Raw genomic sequence first — 14,060 nt, 5'->3', positions numbered from 1 at the left:
CGCTAGCGCCTGTGTGCAGTCAATCTATGCGACAGTGATTCAACATGACGGAAACTCAGAAAACGATCCATTGGGGTGCACCAGCAGGGTAGACTGCCCAAGGGAACCCGGACTTACTTTCAGGAGAGGTACATTGGGATTTTGTGGATTTTCTTACCTCGCAAGAATTTGTTCCGGAACCTTCGTTACCTTCTTCATTACCGCAAGTGGAGAATTTTAGACAGAGACAGAAAGAAGAATTGGAGAAATTTATACAACGACAAAAGGAAGCGGATCAGGCTTTTCTCCTACAGCAACAGCAGCAAGAAGAAGAGGTAAGAAAAAAACAACAGCAACAACAGCAAGAAGAAGTAGCAGCAAAGAAACAAGAGGGTGAAAATCAAACGGTCACGGTACTGTTGGACATTTTAGCGGAGTTAAGAAGTCTGAAACAAATGTATCAGACTTCTTTATTACGACCGAAGAGAATACGACCTTCAACCCTGTGACTAAGCCTACCGTACCACCCTTAGTGATTTCAACCCAATCATCATCATCAACAGTACGCAGTCCAGAAGTAGGCCTTGGCCGTGGCAAAGGCTTAAGACAGTTAAAGTTGATTGCTTAAACTCACCCCTACACCAAAAACCAAAGGCCCTTTTCAGGGCCACCCACGTCTCTCGAAAAGAGATACACTTTCAATTGCCAATAACTAAAAAAAACAACCATTTTACCCCTATAGTACGTGTCTGTGTATGAGTGCGCGAGTGTACGTTCTTATTTTAAAATCAAAACCCAAAGACACTTACCTTATATAATTAATGTATTCTTTTATCAATAGTTACAATCCAATTCACAATTCACAACAGAGCACTTTAAAAAGTTCATACACTTCTTCTGTCTCATTGTTTAGTCTCTCTGTTTTTTTAATTTCTTCACCGTCACAGTCTTTTCCTCTTCTTCCTCCTCACTTTCTTCCCTTCTTCTTTTCTTCTCCTGTTTCTTTTTCTTCACCTGGCTGCTTTCTTCCTCTGAAGAATCCCTCTCTTCTTCTGAAGAATCCCTCTTTTCTTCTGACTCCTCTTGTTTCTTTTTTGGGCAATCTGGAGACCAATGTCCTTTTTCTTGACAATAATAACAGATATCTTGACTTTTGTCTTTTCTAGCCCCTGTTTTTTTTCTTTTTTTTGACGGTCTGGACACTCTGAAGACCAATGCCCTTTCTTTTGACAGATATAGCAAGTATCTTGACTTTTATCTCGAAAGGAAGGAGAGTAGTTCGTCGGTTGGTCTGAAGAGAATTTTCTAATGACCCCTCGCAAAGCTCTGATGAAACGTTCGATTTGGCTCGTCTCTTCCATCGTTGTGCTCGGTTTGAGAGTGAAATGAATAGTGAAAGGACAAGACACACACCCTTTTATATACGCTGGTCTGCCATGACTATAAATTAGTCCATGGTGTTTAAACTTGAGTCATTTGATGTTTTTCACTCAAGATGAAACGATCCTATTCATTCGAGAAGAAAGAAGAAGAAAGTAAGAGGCAGAAACGTGATCTATCGCCTCGTACCAGGGCTGAAGTCTTGGCACAAATTCATGCCAGTGATTTTGAAGAGGACATGAGTGAACCAGAATCCGAACCCTCTAAACAAAGTTCACCACCCTTAGTCAACCCTGAAAAGTACTATTCCATTCGAGAGACGGAAAAGCGCTCCTCTAGAAAATTTAGAACCACGGCTTACAAATACTCAGTGAAGTTTAAAGATTTCAAGGCTGAAGTACCGTTAGAGAAAGCAGAAGGGTTCATCACTGGGGTGTGGGATTCTTTGCTCACTGCACTCAAGCGACAATGTCAACCCAAAGAAGACGATCGCTTGAGACTTTCCATACAACACGACGGTTTGAAATCCCCTGTTTGGATCGAGTTTAGCACCCCTGCAGAATTGACTGCTTCCAAAGTCATGGACAAGATTCAACACGTACAACAATCTAATGACCAGTTTGACATCACCGATGGTAAAGCCACACTGGACATGACCCACGTCTCTCCTCCTCAAGGGACTGGACGCAAAAAGATGTTATTGGTGGACGACCTTCGCAACACCAAAACAAGTCTCGTCCGAATTAACAACCCTCAAGACCAGATGTGTTTAGCCCGTGCCATCGTGGTGGGACGAACCTATGCCAACAAGAACGACACGGTAGAATGGAAAAGAACCTGGGAGAACATTCGAAAATCGAACCGAGCCAAACAACGAAACGAAGCAGAACTCCTTTTGCAACAAGCCGGACTGTCCAAAGACACACCCTGTGGCATTCCTGAGATGCAAAAATTGCAAGATGCCCTAGCTCCACGATACACCTTGAAAGTGCACCCTCAAGAAATGAACGGGCCTCTGTTGTTTCGAGGTCAAGATTTTAAGGATGGAAAATACATTCATGTTTATTATCACGATGACCATTTCGATACCATTACCAGTATCACTGCATTCCTGGGATACGGTTATTACTGTGAGAAATGTGACCATGGTTATAACAATCGAGAGCAACACAAGCATTGTGGATTGAAATGCCCAGGATGTTTGGCCTCTCCACCCTGTCTGAGCGAATAACCAGTGCCTTGTACAACTTGTCTGCGCGCGTTTGTCAGCCCTACCTGTTACCAACAACATTTGAAGACGCAAGGTTAACAGCAGAAATGTGTTTGTCAACTCATGTTATTGTACCCTACGTGTGGACAAGGCATATGTACCAATACTGCCAAGGCACACGTATGTTCAGGAAAGAAAAAATGTCACATTTGTCACCACATCGTGGACTTGGAACACGAATGTTACGTGCAAAAATACCAACCCCCACCAGAGAAAGAGGACGGTCACAAGAAGAAAGGCAATTTCATCTTTTTCGATTTCGAATGCATGCAAGAGACCGGCATTCACATTCCTAATTTCTGCGTGGCGTTGCTGTGGAAAATTTCGAGAACTGTTCATGGAACACGGAGGGGTCGATCCTTTGAAAGAAGCTTGCACCATTGCCAAAGCGTGTTCCTTAGTGTATCGACAACGATTCATGCCTGAAAACACCGTGGCTGTCATCAGTCCTCAAACGACCGACTTTGTCAAACGTCAATACTCGGTCAAAGCCCTACGTTGGTTACATTACTTGTGCGACAAGGAAGACAAGTGGATTCAGCATGCCCGCAACGGAGGGGGTGAAAAGACCATCGGAACGTATTCGGTCGATGGCTGGGACTTAGAAAACCCCAAGATCGTGTACGAGTTTAACGGTTGCTTATTTCACGGATGTCCCGTCTGTTACCCTGACCGTAGCACTAAAAATCAGTTTTTACAACGAACCATGGAAGACTTGTACCAGGACACATGTCAGCGGCGCTTAAAGTTGGAACAGCAAGGATACCAAGTGGTGGAAATGTGGGAACACGAGTACGATCACCGTATGAAAACCGATCCCGAGTTTAAACGCCTCGTTGAAAGTTACCAGTTCATGGACCCGCTGAACCTTAGGGATAGTTTGTACGGAGGAAGGACCAATGCCACCTGTTTGCTGTACCAAGCCGACGAAGAGAAAGGAGAAGAAATGAAATACTTGGACGTGTGTTCGCTGTATCCCTACGTGTGCAAATATTGTCGCTTTCCTGTAGGGCACCCGCAATTGCTGACGGAACACATCGACCTGGTCAAAATTCGACAATACGAAGGCTTGATCAAGTGCAAAGTTTTGCCTCCCACGAACCTATACCATCCCGTCTTACCTCACCATTGTCAAGGCAAACTGATGTTTCCCTTGTGCCGTACTTGTGCCGAAACGTGCAACCAAGACCATCCTTGTCAACACACCCAGGAAGAACGTGCCTTGACGGGAACCTGGGTCAGCGTAGAATTGTTCAAAGCTTTGGACATGGGATACCAACTGTTAGAAGTGTACGAAATTTGCCACTTTCCCAAGACACAACAATACCACAAGGGTGATCCCAGTCAGAAAGGCATTTTCGCTGACTACGTGGATGCCTTTTTGAAACTGAAACAAGAAGCCAGCGGCTATCCTTCCTGGTGTCACACTCCCGAAGACCAAATACAATTCAAAGAGAAATACTATGAAGAAGAGGACATCTCTCTAGACCACATCGAGAAAAACGAAGGCAGGCGATCGTTTGCCAAAGTGATGTTAAATTGCTTGTGGGGTAAAATGGCACAACGACCGTGTTTACCCAAGACGGAATATTTGACAGAACCTTCCCGCTACTTCCAGATGATTCACGACAAAACCAAATACATGAAACACGTGGACGTCGTTCGCGAGGATTTGATCTTGGTCAATTACGAAGAAGATCTGGACTTTGTACAAGACGACCCTTTTGGAAATGTCATCATTGTGGCTTACGTGACAGCTCATGCTCGCTTAAAATTGTACGAAGCATTAGAACTGTTAGGGGAACGCGTCCTGTACTTTGACACGGACAGTTGCATTTACATCCATCACCCGAGTCAACAGCACCCTGACATCGAAGGAGACCGTTTAGGAGCCTGGACAGTCGAGCATCCCGACGACAAGATTCTAAGTTTCGTCAGTGGCGGTTTCAAAAATTACGGCTACGAATACCGTGACAAACAAGGAGAAGTGCACACGCAGTGCAAAGTGAAATGACTGACTCTGAATGATCGTACCAGTCGAGTGGTCAACTTTGGGGTATTGAAAGAAGCCTTGCAATCGGGAGAGGATGGAAACTTTATAGTGACCACCTATCAACCGAACAAGATTGTACGTTTACCCACTCACCACATCGTCAGTCGGCCCTTGGAAAAAGTCTATCAAATCGTGTACCAGAAGCGAGTGCGACTTCCCAATCATTTCACCTTACCGTATGGACACGTTGGTATAAAACATTGGTTGTAAGAGGATAGTCACCCACCAGAAAGATGACTTCGCTACAGCAAGAATCGAGTGAGAAACCCGATGAGAACTCCAAGTTCAAACCCTACCATTTTCCAGTCTTCTTACCTGACTATTGTGATTGTGCCCGTCGATTGGACACGTTTCAGAAATCGCCTACGGATAGGGAAGAATTACCTTCTTCACATGTTTTAGCTAGAACAGGATTTGTCTACTTGGGACCTGAGTCAGGATTGGGATACGAGGTACAGTGTTTCGCTTGCGGACTGAAGTTACGAATGGATCTATGTATCTATAAAGATTCAGCTATTCTGGAACATACTCGATGGTCTCCGCACTGCCCTTACCTTTCTATGGCCTTTCCACCCATCACACTACGGTACAATGTTGACGGTACCTTAGAGACGGTACCTTCCAAAACAAGACATAAAAAACATAAAAAAGGAAAGATGTACAAGCTGGAGACTGCATTGCGACTAGTATAAAAAGGGGCTATGGTCAAGATCGATAGTTCATTGTGACTACCAAGACCGAGTGAACAAGATGAATACTTTCAGAGAAACACAAAACAAGTTGTTTAGAAAGGCACAATTCAAGTGTGAGGCTTCTGAAGTGGAATGCGATTGTGAGCCTTGCGATGGGTACGATGCTGTACGTTGTGACCTGAGCGATGCCGTAAAGCATCATGGGAACTTTGTTCTTACGACCCCTATCATGGAAAGTGATGCTGTGCGTGTCAAACCTGAGGGATGCGAAAGTGATGCCGCTCGTCCTCTTGGACATTTTACTGGACTTCGTTTTAAAGGGGAATGTTCACCTTCACGTCTACCCCCTTACGGATGTCATCCAGCCCTGAGCAAACTCCTGGCCATGTCACTCAACCCTCATCGAAACGAACCTGTGAAAGACGAATATTCGTTTCCTGTGCGTTTGTCGGAATACTGCGACTTTGAAAATCGTCTTCAATCGTTCAAAGGAAAATGGCCTAAGTATCTGGGAGGACCGACTCCCGAAGAATTAGCCAGAGCCGGATTTTTCTACTTGGGCGAAGGAGATAAAGTCAAGTGCTTCAGTTGCGGTGTGTCACTTCATTACTGGGAACCGCAAGATTCGGCCTACGTAGAACATGCTCGATGGTCACCGAATTGTCATTACTTACCTTTAGTGGGACCGAGACATTGAAGTAACTTACCATAATCTGTTCATGGATACTTTACAAGAGAACATTCGTGCTTTGCCTGTGGAGTTGAGAGAATGCATTTACCGAGAGCTGGTCAAAATACAAGTGAAACGTAAAGAACAATTGCATCCGTTACGTCACCTGTGTTTGAACCACTGGTACCTGAAGGCTATACAAGGATTGATTCAATTGAAAGTGTTCCATTGGACAGACATTGATCAACGATCCCCTAGTTTTAAAAAGGATTGGTTTGGTATGGACGATTCTATGTACTACATCATTGTAAACGTACTGCATCGAATTCCAGAGGAAGAGTTAACGAATTACCAACATCTTGAACAAAATGTCAACTTAGTGAAAGAGGAAACTTCTGAACGAATTGTAATGTGTAGATTAGTGACTAAACGATTTAAATTCGACACTGAAATAAAACCATGTTTGTGCAAAGAGTACATTTCTTCTGTCAGACCAAAGAGGATTTAGTATGACCTATTCATGGATACTTTGCTAGAGAACATTCGTGCTTTACCTGTGGAGTTGAGAGAACACATTTACCGAGAACTCCTCAGGCAAGCCCAAAATGTTGTCTTGTAAAGTATCCATAAGTATATACACTGTTTTTGGAATCCTTGGGTGGTGGCCAATAGCCTCGTTTACCTTTGTTCCTGATGTAATATCCACTCATAATCAGTCTTCTTATACTTTGGAACAGAGCATAATTTAAAAACGGTTGAATAACTTTGCGTTTGCGTTTCACTTGTATTTTGCCTGAGGAGTTGAGAGAAAGGATTTACCGAGAACTGGTCAAAATACAAGTCAAACCAAAGAACAATTGCATCCGTTACGTCACCAGATCTTTAACCACTGGTACCTGAATGGTATAAGAGGACTGATTCGTCAGAAATTTTTTCAGTGGTCAGACCTTGTTGAACACTTTCAGTTTGTGAATGATGATGAACTAGACGTTCGTAATTTTGGTTACTTCGAGATTCACTTACTGCAACGTATTGAGGAAGACGAGTTGAAGGATTACCAACATTTGTTACATGGAATCTGCTTAGAGAAAGACGAAACATCTAGACAAACTCTGACGTTTCAGTTACAGTATGTAACATTTAAATTCCCTACTGGAGAACGAACATGTCTAGTTAGAAATTACCTTTATTGCTTCCGAAACAAAGAGACTATAAAATCAAGTTGCCATGCCACTGATTATGTCACATATTATTGAACAGATTCCGTGGAAGGAACTCAATGACCATATTCAAACCGTGGATCATTACCATCGATTATTACAAGAACTGTATCCATTCAATTTGGGTCGCCAAGTGGTGTGTGTCTTAGTGACTTGTTTTCTGGGATTTCGTTTACCAGCCGATTCTTTGTGGACTCTTTACGATCAGTACTTACCACCTCAATGGCCTTAAATGGTCACGAAAAACTCCTTTTGCTCAAAGCCTTGCGGTTTCATCTGGATACTTCTCGACCTCTACGGGAAAAAAGATTCGTCAACTTTTAGCTACCCAAGACATGTATGACGATGTGTGTGTAGCTTGTGACTTACACCCCCATTGGACAGATGTCCGTGCCTGGAAAGAATGGGGTTTTGAGGCTTGGACCCAAGAAGTGGCCCAGTATGCACGAGAGTTGTTCAAGGAAAAAAGTTACTTTTCAACCCGTGTTAGTGACGATGCCAGAAGAACCCGTCACCCAGGACAGGACTGTCGTGGACAGGCCTGAAAGACCCTTTCGGGAGGACACTTGTGTAACCTTAGCACCTACTATAGAACTGGTTAGAACATTACCCAAAACATGTTGTTGTACAGACACTTGTGTTTATTACACGTTAATGGTTATCATGTGCCTTTTATCCTTGTACTTAAGCCTTTGGCTTTTATGTATTTTTGTCTTTCGTATTCATGTTTGAAAAAACATTCAATAAACGTGTTCTGAAAAAGTATATAAACTCTTGTCTTGTTTGTTTTCGTGTCACAAGTGACATTCCTGACACTATGGCTACCTCTGCTGTCTCTGTTCCCTCTTCCTCCACTGTCAAAGTCATCGACGAACACTTAGATCGTACCAGTTGGGAGGCTTTGTATCTTCGTCATCCCTTTAACATGCTCATTGCCGGACCTAGCGGTTCAGGCAAAACCGAATTAGTCAAACGTTTGATCGAACATAAACATCATTTGATCGATCGGCCACCTCAGCGGATCGTGTGGTGTTACAAAGAGTGGCAATCGGCGTACAGCCTCTTGCGAGAAAGTCAAGGCGATTCCATCGTGTTTGTGGAAGGCATTCCTAAAGAAGAGGACGGCATCGTCTCTGACTCCCGTCAAACCCATTTGGTCATTTTTGACGACATGTTAGGAGAAGACTAAGAAGAAATTAAACTGTGGTTCACGCGCAAAGGGCATCACCGTAATGCCAGTGTCGTTTACATCACCCAAAATTTGTTTCAACAAAGTAAAGCCCATCGCACCATCAGTCTCAATGCGCATTACGTGGTCTTGTTTAAAAGCCCTCGAGATAAATAGCAAGTGCAAGTCTTAGCCAAACAGTTAGAAACGCCTTGGCTAGCTCAGGCGTACGACGATTCCACTCAAACTCCACACGCCTATTTACTCGTCGATTTGAAACCTACGACCCCCGAGGATTTGCGATTTCGTACCCACTTGTTTCACCACTGGTGCCAAGACGGAGGGCCTGTCCTGTACACGTCTCCGTCCTCGACTTCATTTCACTCCCCATAAAAAAATCTATAAAAACCTCAGACCCTTTTTCGTCTGTCTCACACAAGGTCAACATGACGTCACTTCAGTCGCATCTTCCCGTCAAATTGATTCGTGCCTTGTATGGCATCAGTCGAGAAAAAAATCCACAAATACGAGCTCGTGTCTTAGAAGCTAGTCTCAAAGAAGTCTTACGATGGTTCACGGTGACGGCACGTCAAATACTCCAAGGAATCATTCAGATTCCTCATGAAACCAAACGCTTTTTCGATCGAAACAAAGTCGCTTTGGTCCAACTGGCCGATCCCCGCATCGACACTCAAACCAAAGAACAAATCATTTTGAAACCTGGATGGAGCGGTACTCTAGGAGGGGTCATCATTCGCTCTCTCTTAAGATGGGATCCTAATGCCCCCAAAGTTATATCCAAGAAAAAAGTCCAACGAAGCTCCAAGAAGAAAAAGACCAGGTCCCCAAGAAGAACTTCTCCAGTGGCAGGACCCTCCTCTGACCAGACACCACCCCGGAAAAAGAAAAGAAGACCCCAGAAAAAGAAACAGAGAAAAAGTCCCCAGAAAAAGAAAAGCCCACAGAAAAAAACTAGTCGCAAGAGAGGTACTTCGGCCAGGACGCAACCTTACACTCGCAAACCACGACCTGCCACGGCAGTGACTGCGTCTCCGGCAGCCTCACGTTCATCCACTTCTCCGTTGATGACACCAAGAACTGAAGAGTACTTGGAGACGTTGATCACACCAAGAACTTCTCCGTTGATGACCCCAAAAAGAACTTCCCCTGTGGCAGAACCCTCCAATTTAGTGGCAGTGTCTGCTGCTGACAAAGTACCTTCTCCCAAAATCAAAGTCCAAGAAAGATCGGGCATGTTACAAAGCTTACTGGATTTGTCCAAGCAAGAACTGGCTCGATTTAGTCCGTTACGTACCCCTGCACAACGTGTCATGCCTGTCCTCAAACTAATACGACGTAAAGACAATCAGTGGCGACGCGTTCCAGTATAAAAAAGGCCTGTGACCAAGTCGGGTATCAGTGTTTTTGGTGCTCCTAAAGACTCAAAGATGTCACCCTCCAGAAAACCCCAAGGGAAGAAAAAGTAAAAAAGAAAGGACTGCCTCCTCGTTTAGTCAAACATGGGGACATGTTATCTGTCCTGTCCAAAGCTTCTCCACCCCTACGAAAAAAACTCATTCAATCGGCCTCCAAAGAGGTCATCGATACCGTGTTCGAATGTTGTTTGAAAGGCACGATCCCTTTGTCCAAACACCAGAAACAATGCTTAGGCAAACATCGTCACGTTCTTCGCCAAATGGTTCAAAAGAAAATTCCGATTCGTCAAAAGAAGAAGATGTTGGTCCAACGTGGAGGCATTTTACCCCTCTTGTTAGGTCCCTTGCTGAAAGTAGTCTTGGGAACCATGTTGGGAGGACTGGTGGGAGCAAGATAAAAAGGCCCTCGAAAGTCCCGCTGACAACCCAATGGAAGGACGAAAACTAGCTTTAGTGCCTTACAAACAATGGATGGAATACCATCGGTGGCAAGAACAACGCACCCCGCATTTACCTCCCAATCCCAATTTGAGCGAGATGTCCCAGTTACAACACGAATTGCAGTCCTTGATGGATCGCCAAGATTTGTCCGAAACAGAAAAATCGCAAAAGTACGGTCAACTCTTGCAACGACTACAACTCTATCACCAGAAAGCTTTAGACGAAACAGCTCTACCCACTCTGAAAGATTTTAAGACCTTGATGAAAAGTCCAGCACCATCACCAGTACCATTACCAGTACCACCACTACCAGTGACCAATACAGAAAAAGGAGAAGAAGAAGAAGGGTTTCAAACTCCACCAGAAAAAGTACGCAAGTTAACAACACCACCTACCTCCAGAATTGGATGGATTAAAAAGATGATGGCCACCCCTTCTTCATCACAAGAGAAAAAGAAAGTGAAGACAGAAGTGAAGACAGAAGTGAAACAAGAACCGATATCCCCCGCTCAGACATCCTCCTCTTCAACACCTATTGCCGGTCGCACACGCAAAGCATTGCAATCCAAGAAAGTACCCCAAGAGAAAAAGAGTAGCATCCTCCAAGAGTGGGTGTCTTATTAACACACAAACACAAAAAAATGGAAAAAGTCTTAGCCAGCATTTATTACGATCCCTCTCATCTTGCAGGTTACGCAGGAGTTCAAAAATTGTATCGTGCTGCCAAAACTCGATTGAAAAGTCGCCTTTTACCTCAAGTGCAACGATGGTTACAAGAACAAGCTACCTACACTTTACACAAACCCATTCGACGCAAGTTTACCAGAAGTCGCACCCGAGTGGAAGGCATCGATCATCAATGGCAAGCCGATTTAGCCGATGTCTCTCATTTGGCCAGCTACAATCGTGGCTACAAATATTTGTTTTGTGTCATCGACGTCTTTTCCAAATTTGCCTGGGTCGTGCCCTTGACTTCCAAATCGAGCAGCGAGTTAGTGCGAGCTCTGCAACGAGTGTTGAAACAAAGTGGTCGTCACCCTCTTCGATGGCAAACGGACAAAGGTACCGAATTTCTGAACCAAGCTTTCCAAAAAGAATTAAAGAAACGTGACATTCATTTTTTTTACCACCGAGAATCCCGAAACCAAAGCCAGCATCGTGGAACGTTTTCAACGCACTTTGAATGAACGCATGTGGAAATATTTTACGCATCACCACGCTCTGAAGTACATCGACATCTTACCGCACCTGGTGCAAGCGTACAATCAATCTTACCATCGAAGCATCGGACGTGCCCCGCAAAAAGTGACTCCCGACAACGAAGTGTTGGTGTTTGAGCGCCTGTTTGGTACGTCCCCGACGAGGGCTGTCCCCAAGAAAAGTGGAGAGTTGACCGTAGGAGATTGGGTGCGCATTGGCAAAACCAAACGCACTTTCGACAAAGGTTACTTACCTAACTGGACCACCGAATTGTTTCGTGTCACTGGACGAGTGCATGGCCGTCACCCTACCTCTATAAATAGGAAGACATGAACGGAGAAGTGCTCAAAGGAACGTTTTATTTGCCCGAGTTACAACGTGTCACCAAAAAAGAAGACGACGTGTACGACATCGAAAGCATTCTCGAACGCAGAACCCGTAAAGTGGGCAAACGACGTGTCAAAGAAGTCAAAGTACGTTGGAAAGGATATCCACCCAGTTTTGATTCTTGGATCGACGCTTCGCAAGTCATCGACTATAAAAAGAAGTGACCATCATGCCCTTTCACACAGACGCAGCTACGTCGACCACTCCTTCTTCACCTAGTTCTTCTCTGCAAGATTTACAAAAACAACCCTTGTGGGTGTGGTGTGGAGAACGTGTGCCTAAAACGCAAATCGTCTTTTTCTGCCAAACCTTCGTGGTGTTTTGTGTCATCGGGGCAGCCATTGCCAATTTGAGTTTGCAACAAGGAGGCAAACAATTGTGGACCATTTTATTGAGCAGTTGCATCGGTTACCTGCTTCCCAATCCCTCCCTGAAATTCTCCTCGAACGGGATCCACGGGAACCTTGTGTCCAGTGCCAGTGTCAGTCACCACTCCAACCACAATCAGAACCCCATTTTAGACGGAGACACGCCTCTGACGTCCAGTAACCCCTCGGAGAGCCACATAACTCTGGAATTATGAGTCACGAAAACCAATTTTACTTAACCTTACCCAGTGACAGTTCCATGGAGGTGTTTCCCAAGAACACGTTGTGCTGTTACACGGCCAAATTGCCTCAGGCCATCCCCTTAGATCACGAAGCCCATTGGGAAGTGGCTTTAGGAGAAATGATTCACCCGACCCAAGTCCTCAATGTCCTTCCCAATCAAAATAAATTTGATGTGGAAGTTCATGACGAGCAAGTGCAACAGAACTTAAATAATGTCAAATATGACAAGAAAACCTATAATGACAAAACTCGAACGTGGACCTACCACTTGTTTATTCCCCCAGGCTATTATTTTAGTGGTCAACATTTGGTCAGCACCATAGCCACCAGGTTTAATGGCGTGTTTCTGAGAGCTTTGGAGGAAGTCAAAAAAGGTGTCGTCACCCTGGAGTACCACAAAACAGCTCGCCGCTTCCTGATGAAATTTCCTGAGGGGCGTAAAATCATGCCTTTCTTATTTTGTCCTGAATTGTTTGACATGTTGGGCGGAGACATGGAGATGAGAAAGAAATTTGAGCAAAAAGGTGAGTTAGCAATCATTTACGACAACGAGTCTTTTAGCAAGTTCTTTCGTACCCCGGTAGAACTGAATCAAGGACTGAATTTGATGTTCGTGTATTCCGATGTGGTGGAATACAACGTGATGGGACACACCTCCGTACCGTTACTGCGTGTCATTCCTTTCAAAGTGGATTCTGCCACGAACGCTGACGAGGAAGGTGGAAACACTTACCACGTCCACCGCGAATTTGTCCATCCTCATTATTTGCCGGTCAGCAAGTCGTATTTGGAAACGGTCAACATTACTATAAAAGGAGATTTGGGACAAAATATTCCATTCACCAAAGGGAAAGTCACGGTGAAACTCTATTTTCGAAAACGGTTCTCTCACGACTCGTAAGTCATGTATCCAGTGTACCGAGGGGTTGCTCGACAGCGAGGACACGGTTTAGGAGATATGTTAAAATCGGCTTTTCGTTCGGTGGCCCCGGTGTTGAAACCGATGGTGACACGCGGATTGCACGCCTTGAAAGATGCGGCACTGACGCAAGGCAAAGAATTTCTCCAAAATGTCATCATCGACAAACAAAACCCTAAAGAAGTCTTCATGAGGGCAGGTAAAAACGTCTTGCTGCAAACGGGCAAAGACATTTTAGGCCGACGAGACACACCTATAAATGCCCTGCACGCTACCGAGTCAGGCATTCAGCAAGGACAAGGCAGAAAGAGACGACGAAGAAAACACCCTTTCACCAGACTTCAAGCTAGAAAGGCCAAGAAAAGAAGAACCGTTCGAGACTTAGACGTTTTCGATTACTGAAACACAGAAAAAAAAAATGATGCACCGAGAGTCTTGCGCTTGTTCCAAGACGGAACTGGATCTGTTTGCCATGCCCCCCCACCATGATGACCATGCAAGAATCCCAGTGGGTGGAATTTCACCCGGTCTCCTCATTGACGGATTCCGCTCCCATCGAGTTTGAAATCAAAGGACAGCCTGAAGATTACATCGATCTGAATAGCAGTTACCTATACTTGAAAGTGAAAGTGAT

General features: G+C 44.6%; 1 protein-coding gene across 1 annotated transcript in view; it reads left to right on the top strand.

The window, feature by feature from the left end:
• The window catches only part of LOC149796385 (uncharacterized), an 83,864-nt gene that overhangs the window by 32,811 nt on the left and 36,993 nt on the right, over positions 1-14,060 (top strand). The window lies entirely within an intron of this gene.

Source organism: Sinohyriopsis cumingii, chromosome 6 (genome assembly GCF_028554795.1).
Source record: "Sinohyriopsis cumingii isolate HCF-2022 chromosome 6, ASM2855479v2, whole genome shotgun sequence".
In the NCBI taxonomy this organism is placed as follows: Eukaryota; Metazoa; Mollusca; class Bivalvia; order Unionida; family Unionidae; genus Sinohyriopsis; species Sinohyriopsis cumingii.
Note: the sequence above shows the minus strand (reverse complement) of the source record. Positions and strands in the feature narration are given on the sequence as shown.